The sequence below is a fragment of the Coregonus clupeaformis genome, chromosome 5 (genome assembly GCF_020615455.1).
Source record: "Coregonus clupeaformis isolate EN_2021a chromosome 5, ASM2061545v1, whole genome shotgun sequence".
NCBI lineage: Eukaryota > Metazoa > Chordata > Actinopteri > Salmoniformes > Salmonidae > Coregonus > Coregonus clupeaformis.
In genome coordinates this window covers 2,234,527-2,262,153 of record NC_059196.1, presented here as the reverse complement: position 1 = coordinate 2,262,153, position 27,627 = coordinate 2,234,527, and the positions used below count along the sequence as shown (strand labels likewise).

The following is a 27,627-nucleotide window of genomic DNA, read 5'->3' as shown; positions in this document are numbered from 1 at the left end:
GAGGTGGAAAGAGCACCATTTGTAAGAGAGAATATTAAGTTAAAGTCCAACAAGCTTTTTTTATTGTTCCCCCTGACTGGTTTAGTTTCTCCACGTCTGCTGTTGTAGATACCACCGCACCATAATTAGATCCCCTTTAATTTACAATTACAGGTACAGTCCTTCACATTTAGCTGTTGTTTGTTTGGGTGATATAAAAGCTTCCATTTATGGTTGTTGTGGAAATAATATAAACATTATTTTACCACTTTATCCCACTGCTGAATATTTCCCTTCAGCCTGTAATCTTTTCCTCTGTCTGCACTTCACTCCACTTCAACAACATGAGGCTGATTGGGATCAGAATGAGCCTATAAAGTCGACGTACTGATCCTTCTAACCCCGCCAGGCCTCCCTGAGAACCACAGAGCTGTGCAGCTTGATGAGGTATTACTATCAGACATTGGTGCTGATCAAACACTGTTCCACTTACAGAGACAAAACCCTGGCTGGAGTGGTTCTTCCTCTGATCCTGACAGCGCCTCCCGGCAGACAACATTTTATAGACAACACTGTTACAAGAGATGGCTTACAACAAGCCTCTCTCTCCATCCCAGCCAGCAGCCACAGCCTGTACTAGTTATTCACCTCTGCAACAAACCTGCTGCGATACTTACAACGGTAGATGCACACAGAGCACAGCAGCTGTCAGTGCAATTCTTCAATTATTTACTGTTATACGTATTCTCTCCCCAGTGTCAGTGTCAGGGCTATCCTTCTCGCAACACACACCATTGTGTGTAAGTGGTCTAGTCTTCCAGTCGAGTGCATCCTTGCTTTCCTGTTTTTAAGTTGAAATCCCAACCCTCTTCTCGAGAAATTGTTGCAGTTCTCACTTTAAATAGTGTGCCTGATAGGAGGAAGAAAGCAGGAGAACCTAACCAATACTTCAAAAACATTGACAATGTTTTTAACTGAGGTGTCTCAGATAAATTGTTCAGTGGTTCTGGAATGTTAACTTTTACCTCCCCATTTGATTTATTTTAAGAGCCCCATAGAGGAAATGAAAGTGTCCTGAACAATAGGATAGAAACCCATTATATGAGCTTGAGTAGATCTAGCTGAATAATGTATCCACATAAAATAAGTAGGTCCACACACTATTAGATAATTCATAATTTAAACACTAATAGATGTTCTCTTTCCCATAAGTTAGCTCTTGCATCAAACATGTGTACGTATATTGATGTTTGGCTGGTAAATGGATGGTCTAATCTGGGGTTGTTCTTGAAATATCCTTTCAGTCTTTGACCAGCAGCTCAATTGAAGACAATGATCTACACGATCTGTATGTACAAAATGTTTGCTTTGCTGACAAGGTGATTTATTGAAGTCGGTCCCAGCACAGATGATAAATTAAAAATGTAATCATTTTCTGGTGCCAATCAATATGCTTCATTATGAATTTATCATTGCCATGCTATTAATGGTGGCCCTCTGCTTAATACCAAATGCAAAATGATAATTTTGTGAAGAGGATAAATATTGTAGACATTAACGCAGGGACTGCACCTTAAAAGCAGTTAAAATCTAGAACTTTCTGCTGCACTGTTTAGTCAGCCAACAGAGCAGATTGATTATGGAATACTATTTTCATTTTTGAAGCAATTTTTATTTATTTATTTATTTATTTCACCTTTATTTAACCAGGTAAGCCAGTTGAGAACAAGTTCTCATTTACAACTGCGACCTGGCCAAGATAAAGCAAAGCAGTGCGATAAAAACAACAACACAGAGTTACATATGGGGTAAAAAAATACATAAAGTCAAAAAATACAACAGAAAATGTATATACAGTGTGTGCAAATGTAGCAAGTTATGGAGGTTAGGCAATAAATAGGCTACAGTGCAAAATAATTTCAATAAGTATTAACACTGGAATGATAGATGATTATGTGCAAATAGAGATACTGGGGTGCAAATGAGCAAAATAAATAACAATATAGGGATGAGGTACTTGGGTGGACTAATTTCAGATGGGCTGTGTACAGGTGCAGTGATCGGTAAGGTGCTCTGACAACTGATGCTTAAAGTTAGTGAGGGAGATAAGAGTCTCCAGCTTCAGAGATTTTTGCAATTCGTTCCAGTCATTGGCAGCAGAGAACTGGAAGGAATGGCTGTCACGATCGTCGACTGAAGACACGGACCAAGGCGCAGCGTGATAAGCGTACATTTTATTTCAGTACACAACACGAACAAAACAACAAAACGAACGATACGTGAAGTCCTGAGGTTACAACACCAAAACAAACCTTACGGAACAAGATCCCACAAAGACTAGTGCAAAACAGGCTGCCTAAGTATGGCCCCCAATCAGAGACAATGAGCTACAGCTGTCTCTGATTGGGAACCACCCTGGCCAACATAGATATAAACGATCTAGAACAAAAAACATAGAAAACTAAACAATGAAAATCCACACCCTGGCTCAACATTTAAGAGTCCCCAGAGCCAGGGCGTGACAGTACCCCCCCCCCCAAAGGCGCGGACTGCGACCGCGCCACACAAACACAAGAGGGTAGGGGCCGGGTGGGCATTCCGCCTCGGAGGCGGATCCGGCTCCGGGCGTGACCACCACCTTTTCTCCACCTACCCGTTGCGTCCCTGGTCTGGTCCCGCTGACTGGAGCTGGACCCGACGACGGTGGACCAGACCTTACCGGCTCCGGACTGGAGCCGCTGGCCGGAGCTGGACTGGACACCGGTGGAGTGGATTGCTCTGGCTCCGGAGTGGATCCGCTGACTGGAGTTGGACCGGACCCTGGTGGAGCGGATTGCTCTGACTCCGGAGTGGAGCAGCTGACCGGTGCCGGACCAGGCACCGGTGGAACAGGCACGGGCCGTGCCGGACTGGACACACGCACCACTGGCTTGGTGCGAGGGGCAGGAACAGGCCGGACCGGGCTGGCGACGCGCACCACCGGCTTGGTGCGAGGGACAGGAACAGGCCGGACCGGGCTGGCGACGCGCACCACTGGCTTGGTGCGAGGGACAGGAACAGGCCGGGCTGGACTGGGAACACGCACCACTGGCTTGATGCGGGGAGAAGGAACAGGCCGGGCTGGACTGGGAACACGCACCACTGGCTTGGTGCAGGGAGCCGGAACGGGCCGGGCCGGACTGTGGAGGCGGACTGGAGGTCTGGAGCGGAGAGCTGACACAACCCGTCCTGGCTGAATGCCTATTTCCACACAATATGTGTGAGGCATCAGCACAGGACGTACAGGGCTGTGCACTCGTACTGGCGCTACAGCACGTGGCACTGGCGCAGGATATACGGGACCGAGGAGGCGTACTGGAGGCCACAAGCGTTGAGCCGGCACACCCCGTCCTGGCTGCATGCCCACCTTAGCACGACACGTGCGTGGTGCTAGCACCGGACGTACAGGACTGTGCCGGAACACTCGCGGCACAGTACGTGGCTCTGCATAACACGGAGCCTGCCCAGTCTCACGCTTCCTAGCCTGAGTACGGGGAGTTGGCTCTGCTCTAACTCTAGGCTCCGCCAACCACCCTTTTAGCCCCCCAAAAAAATTGTCTTGGGGCTGTTTCTCGGGCTTCCTCCTCGGCCGGTACCCTCTGCGATGCCGCTGCTCCTCTCTGTAGCGCGCCTCCACAGTCTCCTCCCAAGGACGCCGATCCATTCCGGCCTGAATCTCTTCCCAAGTCCAGGATCCCTTCCCGTCCAGGATCTCCTCCCAAGTCCAGGCTGTCTGTTCCTGGACACGCTGCTTGGTCCTTTTTTGGTGGGATCTTCTGTCACGATCGTCGACTGAAGACACGGACCAAGGCGCAGCGTGATAAGCGTACATTTTATTTCAGTACACAACACGAACAAAACAACAAAACGAACGATACGTGAAGTCCTGAGGTTACAACACCAAAACAAACCTTACGGAACAAGATCCCACAAAGACTAGTGCAAAACAGGCTGCCTAAGTATGGTCCCCAATCAGAGACAACGAGCTACAGCTGTCTCTGATTGGGAACCACACTGGCCAACATAGATATAAACGATCTAGAACAAAAAACATAGAAAACTAAACAATGAATATCCACACCCTGGCTCAACATTTAAGAGTCCCCAGAGCCAGGGCGTGACAATGGCGGCCAAAGGAGGTGTTGGCTTTGGGGATGACCAGTGAGATATACCTGCTGGAGCACATACTACGGGTGGGTGTTGCTATGGTGACCAATGAGCTAAGATAAGGCGGGGATTTGCCTAGCAGTGATTTATAGATGGCCTGGAGCCAGTGGGTTTGACGACGAACATGTAGTGAGGACCAGCCAACAAGAGCATACAGGTCACAGTGGTGGGTAGTGTATGGGGCTTTGGAGACAAAATGGATGGCACTGTGATAGACTACATCCAATTTGCTGAGTAGAGTGTTGGAGGCTATTTTGTAAATGACATCGCCGAAGTCAAGGATCGGTAGGATAGTCCGTTTTACGAGGGCATGTTTGGCAGCATGAGTGAAGGAGGCTTTGTTGCGAAATAGGAAGCCGATTCTAGATTTAACTTTGGATTGGAGATTCTTAATGTGAGTCTGGAAGGAGAGTTTACAGTCTAACCAGACACCTAGGTATTTGTAGTTGTCCACATACTCTAGGTCAGACCCGTCGAGAGTAGTGATTCTAGTCGGGTGGGCGGGAGCCAGCAGCGTTCGATTGAAGTGCATGCATTTAGTTTTACTAGTGTTTAAGAGCAGTTGGAGGCTACTGAAGGAGTGTTGTATGGCATTGAAGCTCTTTTGGTGGTTTGTTAACACAGTGTCCAATGAAGGGCCAGATGTATACAAAATGGTGTCGTCTGCGTAGAGGTGGATCTGAGAGTCACCAGCAGCAAGAGCGACATCATTGATATACACGGAGAAAAGAGTCGGCCCAAGAATTGAACCCTGTGGCACCCCCATAGAGACTGCCATAGGTCCAGACAACAGGCCCTCCGATTTGACACATTGAACTCTATCTGAGAAGTAGTTGGTGAACCAGGCGAGGCAGTCATTTGAGAAACCAAGGCTCTTTAGTCTGCCAATAAGAATGCTGTGGTTGACAGAGTCGAAAGCCTTGGCCAGGTCGATGAAGATGGCTGCACAGTACTGTCTATTATCGATCGCGGTTATAATATCGTTTAGGACCTTGAGCGTGGCTGAAGTGCACCCATGACCAGCTCGGAAACCGGATTGCATAGCGGAGAAGGTACGGTGGGATTCGAAATGGTCGGTGATCTGTTTGTTAACTTGGCTTTCAAATACTTTCGAAAGGCAGGGCAGGATGGATATAGGTCTGTAACAGTTTGGATCTAGAGTGTCACCCCCTTTGAAGAGGGGGATGACCGCGGCAGCTTTTCAATCTCTGGGGATCTCAGACGTTACGAAAGAGAGGTTGAACAGGCTAGTAATATGGGTTGCGACAATTTTAGCGGCTAGTTTTAGAAAGAAAGGGTCCAGATTGTCTAGCCCAGCTGATTTGTAGGGGTTGGCACAACAATCCCTCCCTCCCTTACTCCATAGTCCTGTTTCTTCCGTTATGAGGAGTTTATTCGTGGTGTGAGTCCTTGGTGTGCTCTAATTTCCCTGCTCTGATTCTAACTGGTCCACCTGCCTGGTCCTTCTTGTTCCTGGGAGCTGGTAACATTTCAGTTCATTGGGGTATCATGCGCTCTGACAAGAGGATCAATCAACTAATGAACCCTGGGACAAGGCAGTGGAATGCAAGGGGGGGAGGGAGGTAGGGAGTAAAGACCAGTTAGGGAAGGAGGGAAATGTCTGACCCATTTTCCAGGGTCACATCCGACAACCCTGTGCCTCATGCAGTGCGACAAATCTCCTTCGCATAGAGTTGTTCAGGCTGTTGATTGTGGCCTGTGGAATGTTGTCCCACTCCTCTTCAATGGCTGTGCGAAGTTGCTGGATATTGGCGGGAAATGGAACACGCTGTTTTACACGTCGATCCAGAACATCCCAAACATGTTCAATGGATGACATGTCTGGTGAGTATGCAGGCCATGGAAGAACTTGTTCAGCTTCCAGGAATTGTGCACAGATCCTTGCAACATGGGGCTGTGCATTATCATGATGAAACATGACGTGATGGTGGCGGATGAATAGCACGACAATGGGCCTCAGGATCTTGTCACGGTATCTCTGTACATTCAAATTGGCATCGATAAAATGCAATTGTGTTCATTGTCCGTAGCTTATGTCTGCCCATACCATGACCCCACCACCACCATGGGGCACTCTCTTCACAACGTTGACATCAGCAAACCGCTCGCCCACACGATGTCTGCTATCTGCCCGGTACATGGATTAATTTGTGAAGAGCACACTTCTCCAGCGTGCCAGTGGCCATCAAAGGTGAGCATTTGCCCACTGAAGTCGGTTGAGACGCCGAAATGCAGTCAGGTCAAGACCCTGGTGAGGATGACGTGCACGCAGATGAGCTTCCCTGAGACGGTTTCTGACAGTTTGTGCAGAAATCCTTCAGTTGTGCCAACCCATAGTTTCATCAGCTCTCCGGGATCTTTTTTTTTCAGCTCATGAAACATGGGACCAACACTTTACATGTTGCGTTTATATTTTTGTTCAGTGTACATGGCTAAATTAATTAGTATGAGTATGTAATGTATTTTCTTTCCATTCACAGTGTCCCAACATGCTCTTATAGAGTTGAGCTTTCGTGTGCACTGTAAACACAGTTTTCCTATTTACTATTGGGATCCAATGTAGCTAACAAAAATAGTGCAACTCCATTGTGAATACTGTACATCACATGTGTACTCATGGGTATGGAAATGGCTGAATTGATGAATAAAAAGTAACCCAGATAACATTTACATAATACTATGGTTCTGGAGTTCAGGAGGTAAACTATTGTCTTAAAGCTTGAAACTTAAAAATGTGGTGTAATAATTCTCTCCCTTGACACCATGCACCCAGATCCCATCACATCCACTCTCCTTGTCTCCTCTCTCTCTCTCTCTCTCTCTCTCTCTCTCTCTCTCTCTCTCTCTCTCTCTCTCTCTCTCTCTCTCTCTCTCTCTCTCTCTCTCTCTCTCTCAGTATTTTTCTCTTCCCAGCTCATTCCTCTATGCCTTTGCCTGCAGAGTGAAACGAGCCATGTGGTAGGCAGGCACACACATAGACGCTCTTTGCACAAATACGCACACACACAGACACACACACATACAGACACACACGCACATGTAAAGGACAAATCCTGAGAGACAAGAGCTCTGTGTGGAAGTGAGAGAAGCGCAAGAGGGGGAGGGGGTGGTCGGGTGAGGAAACACTCACATTCACATGCTCTCTCTCTCCCTCATACACACACACACACACACACACACAGAACTAGAGCAGTGAAGAGGAGAAGAGAAGAGCTGGGAGGCAGGAGGGCTGCTGAACAAAGCAAGGGAAGGAGAGGGGAGTCCATGGGAGAGCAGCAGCCGTGAAATGCCTCGACGGGAGCCTGCCAGCTACTCCTGTAGCCACCTAAAGGTAAGACTCATGCTACACTGAGAAAAAGTGGGGAGACACGGATGTAGCAGAGAGAGAGGGAGGGGGAGAAAGTATAGCGCTGATGCAAGCCTAACGCTGTGGTTATAGGGTACCCTCAGGCTGCAGCTGAGCGGTTAAATCTGCCTTTGAATGCAGTGCCGTGCTGTCATTACCTTCCGTAATTCACCACCTCGCCATCATCCATTTAGCCGCGTGTTAGATCAAAGAGCGTATGTGAATTAAAATCATATAGTATGGCTCTTATGCTCCCTAAGAGAGAGATACCTCAGATACCTCCAGCCTGCCTGCCTACCTGCCCGCGACCTCTGTCCCATCACAGCCTGCCTGTGTTCTATATCACTAATGTCACTGCAGTGGTAGATCACATATGCATGTGTTTGCCCTCACTCCAAGGGCTAGGTAAACAAAAAGCAATGGGTTTTCAGCCCTGTCAGACCACTCTGAGATGCTGCTGATGCTACTGCCTAGCTGCCTGGTACGAGAGGATGCTTTAATTCTCCTACAGTGCAATGCAGGAGGTTTACGAGTGCAGCAGCCAACAGCGTGGGGGTTTACTACAGAGGGTGACAGCACAGCGCTGTGTGTTGTGTTTCCGATTCCACACATTCAATGAAAGAAGGTGGATAGAGAGGGATAGAGAGAGAGAGAGTGTGAGAGAGCGAGAGAGAGAGAAAGAGAGAGAGCGATAGAGAGAGAGAGAGGGAGAGAGAGAGAGAGAGAGAGAGAGAGAGAGAGAGGCCGTTATCTGTTTGTGGTAGCTTTCCGCTGGAATATCGGAGCAAATCATTTGTATTGATTCCATTGAAGCACTCAGTCCTCTCTGAGCCGGGGATTAGGGAGGCTGGTTTCAGGGCTGTGATGTGCTATTGTCTGCTCTTATAGGCTGTCCTGGTTGAGTGCACTCTGCACAAAATATCTTGAGAGTTGTCGCTGTAAAACTTTCATGACAATGGGGTCTGTGGCCATGTCCAACGGGCATGTTTTTCCTACGCAATGTTCCCGGGAATGTCCTCAGCAGGGAATGCAGAGGTAGTGTACTAGTGTTCAGTACTCATGCAGAATGTGTACGTGATCATAATTTTTTCATACATTTCCCATTGAGCAGTGTAAAGGCAGGGCTAACAGGGAAACACTATAGGAGAAGGATGGTGCAGAACAGTAGCACATAGCAGATATTTTATTCTAGGCTCACCTTTTGATGCAATGTGTCCCGTGTACCTCAGTTGGTAGAGCATGGCGTTTGCAATGCCAGGGTTGTGGGTTCGTTTCCCACGGGGGGCCAGTATGAAAATGTATGCACTCACTAACTGTAAATCGCTCTGGATAAGAGCGTCTGCTAAATGACTAAAATGTAAATGGCAGTTTTGTTTGTGTGTGTGTAACCAGTCTATTGGTATAGGTATCACTTAATGCTGACCAGTCTATCCGTATAGGTATCACTTCATTCTGACCAGTCTATCCGTATAGGTATCACTTCATTCTGACCAGTCTATCCGTATAGGTATCACTTCATTCTGACCAGTCTATCCGTATAGGTATCACTTCATTCTGACCAGTCTATCCGTATAGGTATCACTTCATTCTGACCAGTCTATCCGTAAAGGTATCACTTCATTCTGACCAGTCTATCCGTATAGGTATCACTTCATTCTGACCAGTCTATCCGTATAGGCATCCCTTCAATCTGACATGAGCCTTTGATGAAACAGTGCAGCCTGGACGGCTGTTTGATTGTTGCACGGGGTGAAAGTTGTAGCACCGTAAGTGATTTTGATGGATGGCCCTTTGACCTTGTAAACTGCATTAGAGTTCTACTGTAACTCCTCTTGTAAAGCCATCATCATGATCATCCAGCCTCTGTGCATCATCTCAGTCAACCACTGAAACCAATCCAGTCTCTCTCATGTTGTGGACAGAGGTTCGATTCAGCCCAGAAAGCTAGCCCAAATCTAAGGAGACATTGAGATGAGATTACTGTGTGTGTGAATAATTAATTGTGTCTGTTTATTTAGTGAAGACAGGGTCTCTGGGGAAGGGGGTAGGCATGGCTGTGATAAAAAGCAGCCCATTCCCGCTTCTATTGCAGCAATGCATCTGTGTCAGGAGCTTAGCCAAGCGTGAACAATTATTTGTATTAAGTGCTATGGACTGTGTGTCTGTATGATTTGAAAAGAAGGCTACTGCCATGTCTGGCAGTGCAATAATTTGCTCCAGACCTGTAAAGCCACTCAGCTAGGCAGAATGGGAGAGCGTTCCTTGTCCAGGTTAATTGGCCGTTACCGAGGTGGAGGTGGAGGTGGGAGGAGAGTAATAATTGGCCATGCTCTAATCTGTCCAGTGTCACCGACCGGAGAACAATGTGGGATGACATTGAGGTTTTAGAGACAGAGCTCCTTGTAAAAGTAATGATGTCCTTTACAGTTGAAGTCGGAAGTTTACATACACCTTAGCCAAATACATTTAAACTCAGTTTTCACAATTCCTGACATTTAATCCTAGTAAAAATTCCCTGTCTTAAGTCAGTTAGGATCACCACTTTATTTTAAGAATGTGAAATGTCAGAATAATAGTAGAGAGAGTGATTTATTTCAGCTTTTATTTATTTCATCACATTCCCAGTGGGTCAGAAGTTAGTATTTAGCCTTTAAATTGCTTTACTTGGGTCAAACATTTCGGGTAGCCTTCCACAAGCTTCCCACAATAAGTTGGGTGAATTTTGGCCCATTCCTCCTGACAGAGCTGGTGTAACTGAGTCAGGTTTGTAGGCCTCCTTGCTCGCAGACGCTTTTTCAGTTCTGCCCACAACTTTTCTATAGGATTGAGGTCAGGGCTTTGTGATGGCCACTCCAATACCTTGACTTTGTTGTCCATAAGCCATTTTGACACAATTTTGGATTTGTCCATTTGGAAGATCCATTTGCAACCAAGCTTTAACTTCCTGACTGATGTCTTGAGATGTTGCTTCAATATATCCACATAATTTTCCTTCCTCATGATGCCATCTATTTTGTGAAATGCACCAGTCTCTCCTGCAGCAAAGCACCCCCACAGCATGATGCTGCCACCCCCGTGCTTCACGGTTGGGATGGTGTTCTTTGGCTTGCAAGCCCCCCCCTTTTCCTCCAAACATAACGACATTATGGCCATAACGACATTATGGCCAAACAGTTCTATTTTTGTTTCATCAGACCAGAGGACAATTCTCCAAAAAGTACGGTCTTTCTCCTCATGTGCAGTTGCAAACCGTAGTCGGGCTTTTTTATGGCGGTTTTGGAGCAGTGGCTTCTTCCTTGCTGAGTGGCCTTTCAGGTTATGTCGATATAGGACTCGTTTTACTGTGCATATAGATACTTTTGCTGTTGTTTTGGGATTGATTTGCACTTTTCGCACAAAAGTACATTAATCTCTAGGAGACAGAACGCGTCTCCTTCCTGAGCGGTATGACGGCTGCGTGGTCCCTTGGTGTTTATACTTGCGTACTATTGTTTGTACAGATGAACGTGGTACCTTCAGGCGTTTGGAAATTGCTCCCAAGGATGAACCAGACTTGTGGAGGTCTACAATGTTTTTGCTGAGGTCTTGGCTGATTTCTTTTGATTTTCCCATGATGTCAAGCAAAGATTCACTGAGTTTGAAGGTAGGCCTTGAAATACATCCACAGGCACACCTCCTATTGACTCAAATGATGTAAATTAGCCTATCAGAAGCTTCTAAAGCCATGACATCATTTTCTGGAATTTTCCAAGGTGTTTAAAGAAACTTTGTGTATGTAAGCTTCTGACCCACTGGAATTGTGATACAGTGAATTATAAGTGAAATATTCTGTCTGTAAACAATTGTTGGAAAAATGACTTGTGTCATGCACATAGTAGATGTCCTAACCGACTTGCCAAAACTATAGTTTGTTAACAAGAAATGTGTGGAGTGGTTGAAAAACAAGTTTTAATGACAACCTAAGTGTATGTAAACTTCCGACTTCAACTGTATCTTTAAGGTCATTAAGGGGATTAAGTTGCTGCAGCTCGTATGGACTGGAGCTCCATTGTTAAAGGGTGGCTGAACTTCCTGATTTGGCCTCGTTTTAGATTTGGTTCATTAAGAAATGCTAGCGGCCATGACTGAATTCAAACGTGAGTTGGTTTCGGGGTGTGGTTTGATGTGGGTGTCTCGTGTGTGTTTGCAGGTGGGAAGAGTTAGCCAAATTCTTTCGCCAATTAGCTTCAGCCGGCTGGTGTGCGACCGTAGCAAAATTGGTTTGACTTTGGATAGCCTATCTCCGGGTCGGTCTAGTTAGGGTCTGTCAATAAATGACACAATGTAAATGAGACAATATTTTCATGTTGTACACCTTTAAAGCTCTCATTAAATGCTTTCAATATCTGTATATTAATTTCTAGAAATTATAGTTGGATGTTTTAAAGTTATTGAAATTTGGAGCTATTGTAATTTGAACATATTGTCCCATGTCCATTGTGTAATTTTGGATGAGACTGACTTTATGACCAAAATTATCCCATTTACACTTTGTAATACATTTTGACAGTAAAATAAATGTTTCGGACTCATATCGATGCCACATAGGCTGTTTTCTAAATGTGAAGTTGGATTTTAGGGGCAGTTGCTCTTTAACCCTGATAAAGACATTCTAGAGTATAAAAAATATATATATGTATGCACTCACTAACTGTAAGTGGCTCTGGATAAGAGCGTCTGCTAAATGACTAAAATGTAAAATGTAGAGGAGATCTCATGCCACTGTTCCTTGTGGCCAGCTGGTTAACAAGCAGGTCAAGTTAGATGCACCTTATCTCTCTCAGGGTCAGACTGGTGCATCAGTCCTTTCTCAGTTTGTGTTCACCTTAAGTCACTTTGGATATAACCATCTGCCTAATGACTATATCATTATGATCTACTTCAGAAATATTTTTATGACATTATAATCCTTAAGAGTCTATTGACACACCCGTGCATCAATAATTAACATAATAAGAAAATCCCTATCAAAATCTGTCAGTTTAAGCTAGAGACATCTGGGGTTTTGCATGGGCTGCCTCTCAATCCACCGCATCCGCCTATGTCGGCCTTTCAAATCAAATCAAATCAAATGTTATTTGTCACATACACATGTTTAGCAAATGTTATTGCGGGTGTAGCAAAATGCTTGTGCTTCTAGCTCAGACAGTGCAGTAATATCTAACAAGTATTATCTAACAATTTCACAACATATACCCAATACACACAAATCTAAGTAAGGAATGGAATTAAGAATATATACATATATGGAGATGAGTAATGCAAGATATGTAAACATTATTAAAGTGACTAGTGTTCCATTTCTTAAAGTGGCCAGTGATTTCAATGGGCAGCAGCAGCATCTGTGGTGGAAAGTTTCAGAGCTACATAGCTGTTTGTCAGACCAGGAGACATCCCGAAAATCGGTCTTCTCACGAAAACGTGTGTAGACTCTCACGAACATGATGGTGTTCTACGTTTTGCTCTACGACCCCCACAAGTGTCACGGGACTCATCTGAAGGTAACACATACAATTGAATAGAAGTATGGAGGTAATTGTGTGCCAACAAAGACCCATGGGGCGGCGCACAATTGGCCCAGCGTCGTCCAGGGTAGGGGAGGGAATGGTCGGCAGGGATGTAGCTCAGTTGGTAGAGCATGGCGTTTGAAGCGCCAGGGTTGTGGGTTTGATTCCCACGGGGGGCCAATATGAAAAATATTTTTAAAAATAATGTATGCACTCACTAACTGTAAGTCGCTCTGGATAAGAGCGTCTGCTAAATGACTAAAATGTAAATGTAAACAAAGAAAAGGGGTTAAATATGTGTCCAAAAAACTAACAAAATTCCTGAGCTTTCTTATGTCTCCTAGATATGGGACAGACACTTCAAAACCTTATTCCTTTATGAATGTGTTATTCAATGTGTTTCTGTGGGCTATACATTAGTAAAGGCCAATATATATATATATATATATATATATATATATATATATATATTTTTTTTTTATATATACATATAGTGGTCTAAAAATCTAATAGCTAAATGATCCATGGTATAACCATCATAAAACAATTCCATATGTTAGCTTAGTAGAACCCTTTCATATGACAACATGAATGTATTATTGGTTCTATAATATGAAGCAGTAGTGGTGTCTATCCTGGAGAATCATAATTACAACCCATGCTATTATTAAGGTGAAATAAGTTAACATGTTGTTGACTTAACCATCTCCAGAGGGGTTGTCCTTTGCGTACACATCTATCTATGAAGCCAAATGTGAGCATCCATCACCCAGGGGGAGAAGTTGCCCTCAGTCAGCCCATTAACAGACATATGTCTAACAGACTCAAGGCCTATTGAGTGACACCATGGATGTTCTGATATGGTATGTGGTGGTGAGAAGAAGCGGCCTCCTCAAAGGACTGGTGCAGGGACAGAGCGAGGTGCCGCAGTAATTCTAATTAGGTCTGTGTGACCTTTGGCTCTTCCTGCATGCTCTCGGCACCCCCTCCTCTCTTCCTCTCCTGCTTTCTACCTCCTCTCGTCCATCCATCCCTCATTCTCTCACTCCTACAGAGATGGAGCTGTGAGAGAGAGAATGTGGGCTCTGGGCCGTAAATCATGATAAGAGGCTGACGAGGCACCTGATAAAAGCGGGACAGGGTGTTGCAGGGTGTTGGCGCTCCTGTCCTCTCCTTAACCCCCATCCCACTCTCCCGCCACATTCATGTCCTATAGGACTGCTCTGGTCCAGTGGAGTGGGTGTTATTGGCTTGGCCTGGTACTCAGTCCATCCAGCATCACTCAACAGTGTTGGGGAATCTGGGGCATCACTTTTATAAATACACGTACCCTTGGCACAGGGGTGCGAGAGGACGAGATTGGAGCAAGCAGCAGAGACTCAACTTGCAGCAGCTATTCCTGGCTGTGGCTGTGTGGCATACATTTGTTTTGGTCCGTTGTCATTTCATTAGACTAATAGTCTCCAGTGTGGGCAGGACGTCGAGCTGAGGCGGTGTCCGTTGCTCAGGAGAAGGTGATCCCTGAGAGATGATACAAGTACTGTACTATATACGCTCAAGGCCGGCTATCAGCCACGGGGAGGGGAAAAAGGAGTCTGGGCCTGGAGACAAGCTGGCTGGCATCTACAGGCTTTGGAGACGTTTTTAGTCATTTGCCCTGACCGACCTCAAAGTGTCATAAGTGAGCGGAGATAGGGATGAAGCGCTGCACTGTGGGCCACTTGTCTTACGCCTCGATCACACCGACAGCGTCATTGCATTTTGGTACACCAGAAGTACATTAATTTCCAATGGAACACTGCATTTGCCTTGCAGCATTGCGTTGCAGAGGCAGTTACAGTGCATTCTGTGTGGTGCATATGTTGGATTTATCGAACGTATGCAAAACTGTATGCGTAGACAGCTTGACAGAAATGGTAACAGAAGGTGAATATTGAACTTTTGTTGCACACATATCCAGATTATGCTGCGTACCATTTTGCGCAATGATGCTCTCGGTGTGATCGAGGCATTAGCCTGTGACTAACTCACGCATGAGAGCCTGGTAATCATGACACTGCTGCTGAGTGTTAACTCTGGGAAGAGAGAAGCAGGGAAGGGGGAGAGAGGAGCAGGGAGGGGAGGGAAAGTTCCGGTAAGCTCCCAATGCTGGGCCACAGAGATGTCAGAGACATTGGAGCAATGTATTCCACTAGAGGAGACATCTATCTTATGCAGTGATTGTGCAGATCATCTCTGCGCAGATACTGTTTAAAGACTCAGCTCTCTCTCTCTTTCCTCTCCTCTGTCAGACCTGTGCTTTGTTTTGATGACTCCTCAGAATTGGGTTTTCTGTGGAAAATGGAAAGCTTCTGTATGACCTCAGAATATATGGATGAGTGCCCCCTAATAGCAGAATTTGTATTGTAAACCAAAGGGTTACTGCATAATTAGCAGTTTCTCACCTCACTCATCATTCTTTGAGGAATGGACAGTATCGTGATATACTGTAGCTTGTTCACAGATCTAGCTTGAAACCATTTGCAAAATATGCATGTCTCATGGATATTTTCAGGCAGGAAATGTGTTTGTTTCCCAGACTCCCCAAATTTGCTCTTTTAAAGAGCTTTGATTACCTTCAAATGATGATAAAATAAAGTGCTCTAAACCCAGTGTGATCTTGTTGATCAAGTTTTTTAAATTCTCAGGCAGAGTAATGATTAGAGGGTAATCTAAGGCCTCTGTACTATGGTCCTCTAGAGGCCGGTTTAACTCTTTTGGCCGACGACTGTGTTATTGGAGCAGTAATTAGTATTGATACAAACCCTGTCCTGGCCACCTGGCTCCTCACGGCTATCCCTCACCTTTCCAAACTGCACAGAGGGCTGACATCAACTACATTTTAAAAGTGCCTCTAATGAAGATAATTAAACCTTACAATAGCTGTTTGTGTAACTCAATCATTGGACTGTCCTCAAAAAAACATAATGTGAAAGTGTACAGGTGGAAACACTACAGCAGCCTGACACAGCTGCAAGAGAGAGAGAGAGAGAGAGAGAGAGAGAGAGAGATGAGAGAGAGAGAGAGAGAGAGAGAGAGAGAGAGAGAGAGAGAGAGAGAGAGAGGTTTACTTCTCTGCCACCGACAGATGAGCGCACACTCCTAAACACAATTCACCCAAAGCATCCTGTCGCTCTCCAAGTAACAAGATAAACGCTTGTTACCCTCTTAAAGATAAAACGCTGAGCTGGAATCGGTGTTCGCACAACTGCTAGTGAGTCTGCAGCGAGAGCAGAGCAGCAATCAAACGCAGGCAGAGTATGCACACAGGTCCTGGGTTCACCAGTCACTTGGGAGATGTTTAATGCATGAAAGCCTAAACTGACTTGGAAAGCAGGACCTGGTGACACTATAATGCATTCACCCAGGGTTCTTCTGGGGCTTTGTGTGTCTTGTATTCCTCTGTCTGTCTGTCTTTCTACATCTCAGATGCCTGTCACGTCGCTCTGCCCTTTGCTTTAGACCCGTCAATGTCAACACTGTATTCCTGTGTGGATCTCATGTGTGACGTGGGCCCTCGCTCCTCCACCCCGCTTTGCATTTTCTCTCCATGATACCTTGCCTTGCATCTCACTGATCAAAACGGAGCAATGTAAGAGCAGGAGAGAGACAAATCAGATGGTGTTGTTATTCTCCGGTAGAAGCAATCTAGTGATTGCTCTCTGATTGACAGAGGTGGGATCAAGTCACTATTATTCTAGTCACAAGCAAGTCTCAAGTCACAAGGTTGGAGTCTCAAGTCGAGTCCCAAGTAGAACGGGTCGAGACTCGAGTCAAGTCCTAGTCGTGCATTCTAAGAGCAAGTTGAGACGAATCATGTCTCAAGTAAAGAAATAAGCTATACCTGCAATGAGTTGTTCAACTACAAATATTTGTCTATTTATTGAAGCTACCAGACAGCCCTTTTCATTATTTTGTCTACAGAATATTTTGATTATTCATTTTAACAACAAATTCCAAATGCAAGCTTCATAAGTAAATTATACATTTCAAGCAATTTTGGCATGTACCTAAAGACCAGTAGGCCTATGCTAGTAATTGTTGCTTGTTGCCCCATTGCTGGTGAGCTTGCAAAGTACACAGTTAATATTCTTGATCACACATTTTTGGGAGCTGCATATTTATTCATGGCAATCCTCTCCCTACAATTTGATGTTTGTGCTGCACCCGATCCTATAGCTGTATAGCAAATCAGCAATCTGTTCACTAGCTCAGAGGTTCTCAAACTTTTTGACCCCCCCCATCCCCCAAAAACTGTGGTTCAAAGCTTGCAACCCCCGCGCACGCACATGCATGAGCGCACAATGGCTTCTCAAATGTAGTCTGTCACAACAGCCATAAATTGCAATGTATTTTCAAAAAAAAATTTACACCTGTATTTTGAGTTGAAAGTCATTAATGTTAGCAGCCAATATCAAGTAGAGATATCATGTCACTTCTCTGGAGTCCAGAGCAAGAAGAATCATACGGCCTACCTGTATGCAGCGGAGAGTGCAGGATCGGATGGAAAGCATGGTCTGTCTGCACCAAACACTATCACCTTGGAGGGCCGCCTGCCTGCAGAATGCTTGTCAACTAGGTAGCCCTTTTCTTCCTCACAAATACTGTCATTATTTTACCATAATACAGTGCATTCGGAAAGTATTCAGACCCCTTGACTTTTTCCACATTTTGTTACGTTACAGTCTGATTCTAAAATAGATTCAATAAAATCCTCATCAATCTACACACAATACCCCATAATGGCAAAGCGAAAACAGTTTTTTTGAAATTCTTGCAAATGTATTAAAAATAAAAAAACTGAAATACCTTATTTACATAAGTATTCAGACCCTTTGCTATGAGCCTCGAAATTGAGCTCAGGTGCATCCTGTTTCCATTGATCATCCTTGAGGTGTTTCTACAACAGGATTGGAGTCCACCTGTGGTAAATTCAATTGATTGGACATGATTTGGAAAGGCACACATCTGTCTATATAAGGTCCCACCGTTGACAGTGCATGTCAGAGCAGAAACTAAGCCATGAGGTCGAAGGAATTGTCAGTAGAGCTCCGAGACAGGATTGTGTCGAGGCACAGATCTGGGGAACGGTACCAAAAACATTTTCGCAGCGTTGTAGGTCCCCAAGAACACAGTGGCCTCCATCATTCTTAAATGGAAGTTTGGAACCACCAAGACTCTTCCTAGAGCCGCCCTGCCAAACTGAGCAATCGGGGGAGAAGAGCCTTTTTCAGGGAGGTGATGACCCGATGGTCACTCTGAAGGAGCTGCAGAGTTCCTCTGTGGAGATGGGAGAACCTTCCAGAAGGACAACCATCTCTGCAGCACTCCACCAGTCACGCCTGTATGGTAGAGTGGCCAGACGGAAGCCACTCCTCAGTAAAAGGCACATGACACATGAGTTTGCCAGGGCACCTAAAGACTCAGACCATGAGAAACAAGATTCTCTGGTCTGATGAAACCAAGAAGTAAACACTTTGGCCTGAATGTCAAGTGTCACGTCTGGAAGAAACTTGGCACCATCTCTACGGTGAAGCATGGTGGTGGCAGCATCATGCTGTGGGGATGTTTTTTAACGGAAGGGACTGGGAGATTAGTCAGGATTGAGATAAAGATGAACGGAGCAAAGTACAGAGAGATCCTTCATGAAAATCTGCTCCAGAGCGCTCAGGACCTCAGACTGGGGCGAAGGTTCACCTTTCAACAGGACAACGACCCTAAGCACACAGCCAAGACAATGCAGGAGTGGCTTCTCGACAAGTCTCTGAATGTCCTTGAGTGGCCCAGCCAGAGCCCGGACTTGAACCCGATCGAGCATCTCTGGAGAGACCTGAAAATAGCTGTGCAGTGGCACTCCCTATCCAACCTGACAGAGCTTGAGAGGATCTGCAGAGAAGAATGGGAGAAACCCCCCAAGTACAGGTGTGCCAAGCTTGTAGCGTCATACCCAAGAAGCATCGAGCCTGTAATCGCTGCAAAAGGTGCTTCAACAAAGTATTGAGTAAATGGTCTGAATACTTATGTAAATGACCATGTGATCACGCTCTCCGTAGCCGATGTGAGTAAGTATTTTAAGCAAGTCAACATTCACAAGGCCGCAGGGCCAGACGGATTACCAGGACGTGTACTCCGAGCATGTGCTGACCAACTGGCAAGTGTCTTCACTGACATTTTCAACATGTCCCTGACTGAGTCTGTAATACCAACATGTTTCAAACAGACCACCATAGTCCCCGTGCCCAAGGACACTAAGATAACCTGCCTAAATGACTACCGACCCGTAGCACTGACGTCTGTAGCCATGAAGTGCTTTGAAAGGCTGGTCATGGCTCACATCAACACCATTATCCCAGAAACCCTAGACCCACTCCAATTTGCATACCGCCCCAACAGATCCACAGATGATGCAATCTCTATTGCACTCCACACTGCCCTTTCCTACCTGGACAAGAGGAACACCTACGTGAGAATGCTATTCATTGACTACAGCTCAGCATTCAACACCATAGTGCCCTCAAAGCTCATCACTAAGCTAAGAATCCTGGGACTAAACACCTCCCTCTGCAACTGGATCCTGGACTTCCTGACGGGCCGCCCCCAGGTGGTAAGGGTAGGTAACAACACATCTGCCACACTGATCCTCAACATGGGGGCCCCTCAGGGGTGCGTGCTCAGTCCCCTAATGTACTACCTGTTCACCCATGACTGCATGGCCAGGCACGACTCCAACACCATCATTAAGTTTGCCGACGACACAACAGTGGTAGGCCTGATCACCGACAACGATGAGACAGCCTATAGGGAGGAGGTCAGAGACCTGGCCGTGTGGTGCCAGGATAACAACCTCTCCCTCAACGTGACCAAGACAAAGGAGATGATTGTGGACTACAGGAAAAAAAAAGAGGACTGAGCATGCCCCCATTCTCATCGACGTGGCTGTAGTGGAACAGGTTGAGAGCTTCAAGTTCCTTGGTGTCCACATCACCAACGAACTATCATGGTCCAAACACACCAAGACAGTCATGAAGAGGGCACGACAAAGCCTATTCCCCCCCAGGAGACTGAAAACATTTGGTATGAGTCCTCAGATCCTCAAAAAATTATACAGCAGCACCATCGAGAGCATCCTGACTGGATGCATCACCGCCTGGTATGGCAACTGTTCCGCCTCCAACCGCAAGGCACTACAGAGGGTAGTGCGTACAGCCCAGTACATCACTGGGGCCAAGCTTCCTGCCATCCAGGACATCTATACCAGGCGGTGTCAGAGGAAGGCCCTCAAAATTGTCAAAGACTCCAGCCACCCTAGTCATAGACTGTTCTCTCTGCTACCGCACGGCAAGCGGTACCTGAGTGCCAAGTCTAGGTCCAAAAGACTTCTCAACAGCTTCTACCCCCAGGCCATAAGACTCCTGAACAGCTAATCATGGCTACCCAGACTATTTGCACTGCCCCCCCACCCCCACCCCCCACCACATATTTTTACGCTGCTGCTACTCTGTTAATTATTTATGCATAGTCACTTTAACTCTACCCACATGTACATATTACTTCAACTACCTCAACTAGCCGGTGCCCCCGCACATTGACTCTGCATCGGTACCCCCCTGTATATATAGCCTCCCTACTGTTATTTTATTTTACTTCTGCTATTTTTTTCTCAACACTTTTTTGTTGTTTAAAAAATAAATGCACTGTTGGTTAAGGGCTGTAAGTAAGCATTTCACTGTAATGTCTGCACCTGTTGTATTCGGCGCATGTGGCCAATGAAATTTGATTTGATTTGAAATGTGATATTTCAGTTGTGGTTGTTTTGCTACATTTGCAAAAAAAATCTAAAACCCTGTTTTTGCTTTGTCATGATGGGGTATTGTGTGTAGATTGATGATGGGGAAAAAAACAATTTAATCAATTTTAGAATAAGGCTGTAATGTAACTAAATGTGGAAAAAGTCAAGCGGTCTGAATACTTTCCGAAGGCACTGTATATATATAGTCGGATGTTTACATACACCTTAGCCAAATACATTTAAACTCAGTTTTTCACAATTCCTGACATTTAATCCTAGTATAAATTCCCTGTTTTAGGTCAGTTAGGATCACCACTTTATTTTAAGAATGTGAAATGTCATAATAATAGTAGAGAGAATGATTTATTTCAACTTTTATTTCTTTCATCACATTCCCAGTGGGTCAGAAGTTTACATACACTCAATTAGTATTTGGTAGCATTGCCTTTAAATTGTTTAAATTGGGTCAAGCGTTTCGGGTAGCCTTCCACAAGCTTCCCACAATAAGTTGGGTGAATTTTGGCCCATTCCTCCTGACAGAGCTGGTGTAACTGAGTCAGGTTTGTAGGCCTCCTTGCTCTCAAACGCTTTTTCAGTTCTGCCCACAAATGTTCTATAGGCTTGAGGTCAGGGCTTTGTGATGGCCACTCCAACACCTTGACTTTGTTGTCCTTAAGCCATTTTGCCACAACTTTGGAAGTATGCTTGGGGTCATTGTCCATTTGGAAGACCAATTTGCGACCAAGCTTTAACTTCCTGATTGATGTCTTGAGATGTTGCTTCAATATATCCAAATAATTTTCCTTCCTCATGATGCCATCTATTTTGTGAAGTGCACCAGTCCCTCCTGTAGCAAAGCACCCCCACAGCATGAGGCTGCCACCCCCGTGCTTCACGGTTGGGATGGTGTCATTATGGCCAAACAGTTATATTTTTGTTTCATCAGACCAGAGGCCATTTCTCCAAAAAGTATGATCTTTGTCCCAATGTCCAGTTTCAAACCGTAGTCTGACTTTTTTATGGCAGTTTTGGAGCAGTGGCTTCTTCCTTGCTGAGCGGCCTTTCAGGTTATGTCGATATAGTATGAAAAATGTATGCACTCACTAACTGTAAGTCGCTCTGGATAAGAGCGTCTGCTAAATGACTAAAATGTAAATGTAAATATAGGACTTGTTTTACTGTGGATATAGATACTTTTGTACCTGTTTCCTCCAGCATCTTCACAAGGTCCTTTGCTGTTGTTCTGGGATTGATTTGCACTTTTCTAGGAGACAGAACGCGTCTCCTTCCTGTATGATGGCTGCGTGGTCCCATGGTGTTTATACTTGTGTACTATTGTTTGTACAGATGAACGTGTTACCTTCAGGCGTTTGGAAAGTGCTCTCAAGGATGAACCAGACTTGTGGAGGTCTACAAAACAAATTCTGAGGTCTTGGCTGATTTCTTTTGATTTTCCCATGATGTCAAGCAAAGTGGCACTGAGTTTGAAAGTAGGCCTTGAAATACATCCACAGGTACACCTCAAATTGACTCAAATGATGTCAATTAGCCTACCAGAAGCTTATAAAGCCATGACATCATTTTCTGGAATTTCCCAAGCTGTTTAAAGGCACAGTCAACTCAGTGTATGTAAACTTCTGACCCACTGGAATTGTGATACAGTGAATTATAAGTGAAATAATCTGTCTGTTGGAAAAATTACTTGTGCCATGCACAAAGTAGATGTCCTAACCGACTTGTCAAAACTATAGTTTGTTAACAAGAAATTTGTGGAGTGGTTGAAAAACGTGTTTTAATGACTCCAACCTAAGTGTATGTAAACTTCTGACTTCAACTGTATATATATATATATATTTACATTTTTTACATTTTTAGTCATTTAGCAGACGCTCTTATCCAGAGCGACTTACAGTTAGTGAGTGCATACATTATTATTTTTTCATACTGGCCCCCTGTGGGAATCGAACCCACAACCCTGGCGTTGCAAACGCCATGCTCTACCAATTGAGCTACATCCCTGCCGGCCATTCCCTCCCCTACCCTGGACGACGCTGGGCCAATTGTGCGCCGCCCCATGGGTCTCCCGTTCGCGGCCGGCTACGACAGAGCCTGGATTCGAACCAGGATCTCTAGTGGCACAGCTAGCACTGCGATGCAGTGCCTTAGACCACTGCACCACTCGGGAAACTATATAAATATATATAAATATATATATAGAGAGAGAGAGATATAGATATATAGATATATAGATACACTACCAGTCAAAAGTTTGGACACCTACTCATTCAAGTTTTGTAAAAATATTTGTAATATGTGTTGTAATATGTTTTACATTATATAATAATAGTGAATATATCAAAACTATAAAATAACACTTATGGAATCATGTAGTAACCAGAAAAGTGTTAAACAAATCAAAATATATTTTATATTTGAGATTCTTCAAATAGCCACCCTTTGCCTTGATGACAGCGTTGCAGCGTCATTCTCTCAACCAGCTTCATGAGGTAGTCACCTGGAATGCATTTCAACTAACAGGTGTGCCTTCTTCAAAGTTAATTTGTGGAATTTATTTCGTTCTTAATGCGTTTGAGCCAATCAGTTGTGTTGTGATAAGGTGGGGAGGTATACAGAAGATAGCCCTATTTGGTAAAAAACCAAGTCCATATTATGGCAAGAACAGCTCAAAGAACTTTGAACGTTTCTTCATGTGCAGTCGCAAAAACCATCAAGCGCTATGATGAAAATGGCTCTCATGAGGACCGCCACAGGAATGGAAGACCCAGAGTTACCTCTGCTGCAGATGATACGTTCATTAAATTGCAGCCCAAATAAATGCTTCACCGAGTTCAAGTCACAGACACATCTCAACATCAACCTTTCAGAGGGGACTGTGTGAATCAGGCCTTCATGGTCGAATTGCTGCAAAGAAAACACTACTAAAGGACACCAATAAGAAGAAGAGATGTGCTTGTGCATAGAAACACGAGCAATGGACATTAGACCAGTAGAAATGTGTCCTTTGGTCTGGATTCCATATTGGAGATTTTTGGTTCCAAACGCCATGTCTTTGTGAGACGCGGTGTGGGTGAACGGATAATCTCAGCATGTGTTTTTCCCACCGTAAAGCATGGAGGAGGAGGTGTTATGGTCTGGGGGTTCTTTGTCTGTGATTTATTTAGAATTCAAGGCACACTTAACCAGCATGGCTACCAAAGCATTCTGCAGCGATAAGCCATTCAATCTGGTTTGGGCTTAGTGGGACTATCATTTGTTTTTCAACAGGACAATGTCACAACACACCTCCAGTGTAAGGGCTATTTTACCAAGAAGGAGAGTGATGGAGTGCTGCATTAGATGACCTGGCCTCCACAATCTTCCAACATCAATCCAATTGAGATGGTGTGGGATGAGTCGGACCGCAGAGTGAAGGAAAAGCAGCCAACAAATGCTCAGCATATGTGGGAACTCCTTCAAGACTGTTGGAAAAGCATACCAGGTGAATCTGGTTGAGAGAATGCCAATAGTGTGCAAAGCTGTCATCAAGGCAAGGGTGGATATTTGAAGAATCTCAAACATAAAATATATTTTGATTTCTTTAACACTTTTTTGGTTACTACATGATTCCATATGTGTTATTTCATAGTTTTGATGTCTTCAATATTATTCTACAATGTAGAAAATAGTAAAAATAAAGAAACCTCTTTAATCAGTAGGTGTGTCCAAACTTTTGACTGGTACTATATATACAGTGGGGGAAAAAAGTATTTAGTCAGCCACCAATTGTGCAAGTTCTCCCACTTAAAAAGATGAAAGAGGCCTGTAATTTTCATCATAGGTACACGTCAACTATGACAGACAAATTGAGAAAAAAAAATCCAGAAAATCACATTGTAGGATTTTTAATGAATTTATTTGCAAATTATGGTGGAAAATAAGTATTTGGTCACCTACAAACAAGCAAGATTTCTGGCTCTCACAGACCTGTAACTTCTTCTTTAAGAGGCTCCTCTGTCCTCCACTCGTTACCTGTATTAATGGCACCTGTTTGAACTTGTTATCAGTATAAAAGACACCTGTCCACAACCTCAAACAGTCACACTCCAAACTCCACAATGGCCAAGACCAAAGAGCTGTCAAAGGACACCAAAAACAAAATTGTAGACCTGCACCAGGCTGGGAAGACTGAATCTGCAATAGGTAAGCAGCTTGGTTTGAAGAAATCAACTGTGGGAGCAATTATTAGGAAATGGAAGACATACAAGACCACTGATAATCTCCCTCGATCTGGGGCTCCACGCAAGATCTCACCCCGTGGGTCAAAATGATCACAAGAACGGTGAGCAAACATCCCAGAACCACACGGGGGGACCTAGTGAATGACCTGCAGAGAGCTGGGACCAAAGTAACAAAGCCTACCATCAGTAACACACTACGCCGCCAGGGACTCAAATCCTGCAGTGCAAGACGTGTCCCCCTGCTTAAGCCAGTACATGTCCAGGCCCGTCTGAAGTGCATTTGGATGATCCAGAAGAGGATTGGGAGAATGTCATATGGTCAGATGAAACCAAAATATAACTTTTTGGTAAAAACTCAACTCGTCATGTTTGGAGGACAAAGAATGCTGAGTTGCATCCAAAGAACACCATACCTACTGTGAAGCATGGGGTTGGAAACATCATGCTTTGGGGCTGTTTTTCTGCAAAGGGACCAGGACGACTGATCCGTGTAAAGGAAAGAATGAATGGGGCCATGTATCGTGAGATTTTGAGTGAAACCCTCCTTCCATCAGCAAGGGCATTGAAGATGAAACGTGGCTGGGTCATTCAGCATGACAATGACCCCAAACACACCGCCCGGGCAACGAAGGAGTGGCTTCGTAAGAAGCATTTCAAGGTCCTGGAGTGGCCTAGCCAGTCTCCAGATCTCAACCCCATAGAAAATCTTTGGAGGGAGTTGAAAGTCTGTGTTGCCCAGCGACAGCCCCAAAACATCACTGCTCTAGAGGAGATCTGCATGGAGGAATGGGCCAAAATACCAGCAACAGTGTGTGAAAACCTTGTGAAGACTTACAGAAAACATTTGACCTGTGTCATTGCCAACAAAGGGTATATACCAAAGTATTGAGAAACTTTTGTTATTGACCAAATACTTATTTTCCACCATCATATGCCAATAAATTCTTAAAAAATCCTACAATGTGATTTTCTGGATTTTTTTTTCTCATTTTGGCTGTCATAGTTGACGTGTACCTATGATGAAAATTACAGGCCTCTCTCATCTTTTTAAGTGGGAGAACTTGCACAATTGGTGGCTGACTAAATACTTTTTTTTCCCCACTGTATATATATATATATATATATATATATATATATATATATATATATATAATACAAATGGTAGGCTGTATGTAGCCTATTAAAATATGTATGAAAACCTTCTCCCCACTTTGAGAACCACTGATCTAGCTCATCCGACCTGTGTTGATTGACAGTTTCCTGCTCCAATCAGAGGGCCGAGTGTGCGTTTCACTAGCCATTCTGGCCAGATCATTTCAAGTTATCAGTCTCAAGTCAAAGTCGAGTCCCGAGTCTTGCGGGTCCAAGTCCAAGTCAAGTCTCAAATTTGATTTTCTATCAAGTCGAGTCTCAAGTCATTAGATTTGTGACTTGAGTCAGACTCGAGTCCAAGTCATGTTTCTCGAGTCCACACCTCTGCTGATTGGTGATTATGGAACACATAGTTCATACACTCTGTCACTCTATTGGTTTATTTTTAAACACCAGTGACACTATCAGTTATTACGCTTTTAAATAACTGAAATAGTGTTGTTGTGAAATTGCAGCTAAAATTAGTCCCTATCGACTTGCCCTCTCCCCCTCTCATATCTGGAGTGCTGACTTCCTATATGTGTTATTTAATCCTATTTTTTATTTTATTTTTTCTCTGTCGGTTTGAATCTTATGTAATTGATGTTTAAAAATACAATTTCCAGCACTTTAAAATCAGATCACAGATACAGCAGTCTGTCACTAGATCACTGTATTACACCAACAGACCTAAACCAACAACAAAGAAACCACATTTACTGTTCGAAAGAAGTCTTCGAAACTACATCAAATCACATTTCATGGTGTTACTTTTAAAAAAGCCAAAGAGCTATTATTGTTGTCACATGGGAAGTTTAAACAAAGGACTTAAGACTTAAAAATCTGCTCTGGACAGATTGTGAAGGGTCCAGGCTGGTGATTATTGTGATTCACGTAGTGGTCAGCTTGTCCGTGCAGCATCTGGGCTTTTAACAGCTGGGTTGGTGTTCAGCCCAGGTAGCGTACTGGCACTGATGTGTTCTCAACCTCTCCTCCTCGGGGGGATAACAAAGGTTGAACACGGTAGCTACTGACAGCTGAGACTGCTTCATTCAGATATTACAATTTAGCTAACAGAGTGATGCACATTTTGAACAGAGTCCAATTTCCCATGTGAGTCCAGAGTTAATCCACACATTAGCATTCTGTGTTGGTGAAAAAGGTCTGTCTTATTATGATGAACTGAGGTTCTGTCCTAATGTCCTCACTACTGACTTCACTGTCCTCACGTACCACCTACTGTAGCATGAAGTGATGAATTAAGTAATGTACTGGATTTGCGTTCTTAGTGGCATGCTAGTATGGTTGTTGGAACATAGCCTTTTTGCCTAG

At 44.5% G+C, this 27,627-nt stretch overlaps 1 protein-coding gene across 2 annotated transcripts in view; it reads left to right on the top strand.

Moving 5' to 3' along the window:
- Window positions 1-7,156: 7,156 nt before the first annotated feature.
- Window positions 7,157-27,627, top strand: part of LOC121558463 (G protein-activated inward rectifier potassium channel 4-like) — a 50,560-nt gene continuing 30,089 nt past the window's right edge. For both annotated transcript variants that reach the window (XM_041871841.1, XM_041871845.2), the window contains exon 1: window positions 7,157-7,537. The gene's annotated coding sequence lies outside the window, so the exon portion shown is untranslated. The remainder of the gene's footprint in view (window positions 7,538-27,627) is intronic.